This window comes from Passer montanus, unplaced genomic scaffold (genome assembly GCF_014805655.1).
Source record: "Passer montanus isolate IOZ18808 unplaced genomic scaffold, ASM1480565v1 scaffold84, whole genome shotgun sequence".
Lineage (NCBI taxonomy): Eukaryota > Metazoa > Chordata > Aves > Passeriformes > Passeridae > Passer > Passer montanus.
The window spans coordinates 240,721-246,755 of record NW_024373701.1 but is presented as its reverse complement, the minus strand read 5'-3'; positions in this window follow the sequence as shown (position 1 = coordinate 246,755).

The window sequence follows — 6,035 nt, the reverse complement described above, 5'->3', positions numbered from 1 at the left end:
GATTTAAGGTTTCTGGTTAGCAGCCCATCTACTTGGCACACAATATTGTGAGCCTGCCATCTGGGTTTCCCAGCACAGCACTCATCAGAGGACAGGAAAGATGAGCTCGCACAGTAGATTAATGCCTGCACCCATGAAGAGTAGTGATGAATGCCATGACTACTGGTGATGCTGAAGGCCCACTACCATGCAGCAAGGTACCAGGCTGCTGGGCTGATGCTAGAGAATTACTGCATGATTATCAGAATTTTCTCCTTACTATCTGTTTATAGCTACTCGTTTATCTTATCATAGCTTTATAGGCCCAAAGAGAAAAGAAAAGTAGGGAATTACTGTAGAAACTTCACTGAAGGAAGGCATTGCTACCACCATGTTCAGATAATCTGAACATGTTAGATATTATTGGAAAGCAAGGCATTGCTTTGCACAGGTAGGATGCCTCTGCCTACATAGTTATCTTTCAGCATGTTGTGACTTACTATCTGCTGTTTACAGTCTCTCTGACACCCACAGTTTGATTTGGTAAGATCAAGCTGCAGGATGGGATTAGGATGGTTGAAACAAGTTTTACAGAGAGTAAACCATACAGAGCACTACCAACTTATTCTTGTTTTTTTTGGCTGATGGCCATTTTCACCTTGAAAGACCATCAGTATGAAATTCAAGTCCTGTCTGACTGATCAGGCTGAAAAAGAGTATAACTTCTGTCAAGAAATATTTTGCTGTTCACTCTTGTGAGCGCTTGTGAGTGCTCACTCTTGTATTTTCACCTTAATAAGTACAGCATTTGATACATACGTGCAGGCCGTTTTCTCCCATTTGACTTTACATGTAAAAATATTTTATTTTCCTAGTCTACTGTGGAAGTTTTCTGGATGAAAAATTCACTGGCTGAGCCACTGATTTTCCCACTTCACCCCACATTCAGTATTTTCATCAGCTCCAGTGCAACAGAAAATTATACAGAGATTTTTTTAATGCAGTCATTAAAAATAGCCTCATAAGAATGTACTGAAGACTACATCTAAAAATAGAGAAAAAAATTTTTGAAAAAGCTTTTTGACATCAAGTAAAATTATTCTTCCCAATCATTACTAAATTTAGTGCCTATGAAAGGAGAAATCTTAATATTACACATAACCCTTACAATATATCTCCTTTGTTCAATGAAAAATAAGATAAATATTCCTCTGAAAATAAAAGTTCTTTGAAAGCACAGCAGTTATTTCATGGTCCAAAGCCACTGTAGAGCAGACAGAAATATGTTTTGCAGTATGGTGAACAACTATTCCACTAAAATAAAACACATCCAAGAGTGCATGCATGATTACTTGCATTCTGGATAATCCAGCTGGAAAATTGCATCACTCTTTTTAAGTTTCAACCCTGATTTACAAGCCAGCTTTCTATTGCCTCTCATTTTTCACTTATACAGGATAACATTTTTAAATAGCTTGGTATAAAGTGTATTTTATTTTTTTTTTTACTTATGAAACTCAAAAAATGGCCAAACCACTTTTTCCTAAATCCTCAAAAAGAAACCCCAAAAATAGAATAATTCCCTTAAACCACTTATGGCTATGGTGAATTATGAGGCTGAAAGTTTTTATATCTGAGATCATACTTAGAAATGTCAAAAGAGGGTTGTACTTTTTATTGAAATTTTAGCTCTATTTTAGCATCTGGATACAGCTGGATAAACACTTCATGTGATGCGTGAACAACAGCCTCAGGATCAGGCACAAAGGGTTACAGTGAATAGGGTGACATCAGACTGGTGACCTGTCACTGGGGGATTCCACAGGGCTCCATTCTCAGCCTTTTGCTCTTCAACATCTTCATAAATGGTTTGGACTGTGGACTGGAAGGGATACTAAGCAACTTTGGAGATAATAATACATTTGGAGGAGCTGTTGACTGTCTCAAAGGCATAGAAGCCCTGCAGAGACATGTGGACAAATCAGAGGGATGAGAAATCACCAACCATATAAATTTTAATGAGGGCAAGTGCCATCCTGGTTGCACACACAGACTGGGGAATGACACATTGGAAAGCAATACCACAGAAAAGGACCTGGGCATCCAAGTTGATTGTGAGTCAGCAGTGCCCTGGCAGCCAGGAGGGCCATCCAAGTCTTGGGGTGCATCAGGCACAGCATCACAGATGGGCAAGGGAGGGGATTGTCCTGCTCTGCTCTGCACTGAGGCAGCCTCACCTCGAGTGTTGGGGGAAGTTTTGAGTGCCACAATATAAGAAAGACAGAAAGCCCCACCAAAGGAAGGTCACAAAACTGGAGAAAGGTCTAGAGAGTAAGATAAGGACTTGACACAATGATATGAAGTTTTGTCAGAGCAGCTTTAGATTGGATATCAGGAGAATAGTCTTCACCCAAAGGGTGATTGGGCAGTGGAACAGTCTCCCCAGGGTAGTGGTCATAGCACCAAGTCTGACAGAGATCAATAAGTGTTTGAATAATGGTCCCAAAGTGTGATTTTAGGGACTGTGCAGTGCAGACCCAATAATTCCTGTGGGTTCCTTCCAACACAGGATATTCTGTAATTCTCTCAATGACTAGGCATAAGATTCAGAATAAAAGAATTAACATTTTTCAAGAGCCGGAAACTAAGACAAGGGCAGTGTTGATCACCAAGTCTTTTCCTGAAAATTGTCTAAGAACACCTTGGCACTAAGTCCTTGACACTAAGTTTGAAGCTTTCAACAGTTTCATCTGCGGCCAACACACCATATTTTTAATGGCACATATGGTGTTCTCTATCACATAATGGGACCATGAGGTATAAAAATGGGAGTCCATCAAGTGAGGGTCCTGAGTCCCATGATTTTGCTTTCTATAGTTCATCTTGAGGCTACTTTTTAAGTTTGACTAAAAACCATAACTTTCCAAGTGAGCTCTGCTTTCATAGTCTATTTAGGCATCAACAAGGGAAAGCAGAAAACTCAGTCACAGGGAGTGAAATTAGCAAATATAAGATTTCAGGAGAAAATTTCCCCTAGAGCTACTATGCTGCTGAAGTGCAGAAAAGATTGCTTAATGTGGAGAAAGGAAAAGTCATAGCTAGTTTTCTCTGGAAGAAATGGTTTAGACTCACAAGTGTAGCAAAATCTGGATGACACCTGTCTTTTGTGTAAATTCTAGCTCTAAATGTATCACCGATTTTCCATCTTATCCTTTCACTTAAAATGGAGACTTAAAAAATATCCAGAAATACACAGTGACCCTACTCTATCTAGTAATTTAAGTTATAGTTGGGGTGAAGATTAGGGTACACATCCATTGCATTCACCCAGAATGGGGCAGACAGTATTCACATGTTTAGGCTCATTACACACGTGCCACACAGCAGCTGGTAACCTCATCTGTTCTTCCTCTTGTGAAGGGACTGCAGTGACAAAAAAAGAAACATCTGCTGGCCTCAAGAATTACATCCCCTGAAAACGTCTTCCAGAAACATGCTGAATTTTTTAATCTGGTGCAGCTGAACAGTAGTTTGAGTGGTTTGCTTCACTGAAAGAACCCAATCCAAGGGGCAGATGTTGAAGGCTAGTCACTGCAAATCAACAGTCTTTTAAAACCTTAGATACAATTTCTTCAAGCCACAACTGAAGGCTTCATTCTGGTTGCAGGCAAGAATATTTGGTTGGTGGAACTTCTTCCAGTGTAACAGAGTAAGCCTAAGAAAGAATCAAGTGCATATCTACTCAAAAAAGTGATAGGACTTGACGGACCATCTGCACAGAGACTACTCTATACAGCTCCAGAGTGACAAAAATGTAGAATGCTAATTTGTCTCCAAATGCAGACTGACAAAATGTAAGTAAATGAAAGGATTTCAGTAAAAGAATAAGTACAAAGTATTTCATAAATTCCAGGCTGCTGTCCAGGTTTCACACAGCATGTCATAGAAGAGGTGCAGATTTGTAGCAGTTATAAATTCACAGAACTTCATCAAAAACAGTAGGGTTCTTCTAATTTAAATCAGCTGAGGGTTGTGTCTCAAATCTTAGTCATAACAGCATGTTGTAAGTCAGGAGAAATTTGGTACAGAAAATAACATTAAAAATGGTGCTGTGATGATTTTCAGTGATAAACAACTTATTATAAATATTTAAAATCCATTATAACTTTTTATTTATTTTTAAATACAGTATGATAATTTTGCAACATTAAAATCTCTAAGTCCACTTATTTGCATAATTGCTGCACAGCAGTTTGGTTAAAGTTTTTTTTAAGATATTCACTAGTGATAGCTTGATTATATGTTCAGTTGAATTAAGAAAAAAACATACAATAAAGAAAGCTTTTAATGCAAAATGCATTATAATAACTAACATAGATAAGAGGAAAGAAAAATTGCAATTTGGTTGAAGGCAGAGAAAAGCTTTCCATAAATTAAAGTGCCTGCTGAGTGCTAAGACATTAAAATAGTCTGAGCTAATATTGAGTGAGCTGCTCTGAGTAGAATGAATAGTGTTCCAGTGATTAAAATATTAACTGGTGGTTAAATGAAACTGGCAGCATTTCATTAAAAGTGATTTTTCCTACAGATGGGAATAATGGTATCAACCAGCAAGAAAGAAGAAGAAAATAAAAATCTGGGAAAATAACTGAATCCTGCAGATATTCTTTCTGATTTATTTGCTAATTGTATCATCCTACACAGTTACTCTCTGTCCCAGGTCTGTGCATGTAGCACCCTCATACTTCTGGGATTCTGAAGAGAGAAAGCTGGAAATGTAAGTACCTAACAGCCAGCTGGGCAGAATATGATCCAGCAATGATATGTAATAGACCTTATTGGAGCTTCACTGGTCCACATATACAAAAGAATTGCAAAGCCAGAGGGTGAAATGAATGGGCAAATGAGTCTAAACATAGTTACAGAGTCTGTCATCCCATCTTTTCAAGAGCTGGAGACAGCTCTGCCCTGGAGAAGCACAGCACTAAGCCTTCTCTGACAATGGAAACACATAATGTGCAAGACTACCAGAACCTAACATTTCCAGGGCCCCATTTCAGCCCTTCTGACTACTTTACTGTATAATCCATTAGTTTACAATGGCACAGAATATGGCTGAGGAGAAGAAGAAGCAATTATTTCAATTGTTTATTCCAAAATACTTGTTTTAAAAATCTCATTGAACACTTTTCCAGCTGCACTGTATACCAGATAACAGCAATGTGGCACCTGAAGAAACAGTTCTGAGTGGAAGTGCTGGTGCTCATCACACTTAAGGAGGAGTAGAATACAAAAAGAGAAATATACAAAATATCCTGCAGAGAAATTTTATGGAAAATTTTCATTAAAAGAGAAGGCTGCCAGATGGGGAAATCCCCGGCTGAATCATGAGACTCATTGAATCAACACCTAAAAATCTAAACTGCATTTTTCCACACTTTTTGGGAAAAAGTATTCTTTCTGCAGAGAGCTTCAAAAAGATCAACATCTTTTTGCATAAAATCTCAGAATCTGTCAGGATAACTTTAACATTGCACTATATCTATGGTACAGATGAGAGGCCACCAAGCTAAATCATAAAAGCTAATAATAAAATTTAAAGTATTTAATCATGGGCACCACTTAAACATTCAGTTGGGTTGTTGCAGAGGACAACACAAGGTGAGGAAGGAGACACAAGAAAAGGGAAGGCTTCATGGTGAATACCTTCCAGAGAGGAAGAGCATCACTTGCTGAAAATGAAACAATTTCAGAGGTTCTCACAAGCAGAAATGACACAGCATATCTGCCCAAGGAAGGTATCAGAAAGTGTCTATTAGAAGCTGCAGCATTTAATTAATGGGAAGCAGATTCTGATAGGACTGTAATGGTCTGGATAGCCATGATGGTGTTGGAGATGTGCAGGCATCACCAGTGTGCAGCCTGATAGTCAAGTCAATGTTGTGTCCAGTACCAGCGGGGATGACCATAGTTGCAAAGATTTGTAACACAGAAATAGCTGAATAACTATAAGAGATAGAGTTTTCTGTTCTGTACTATAGAACTTTAAGAGCATG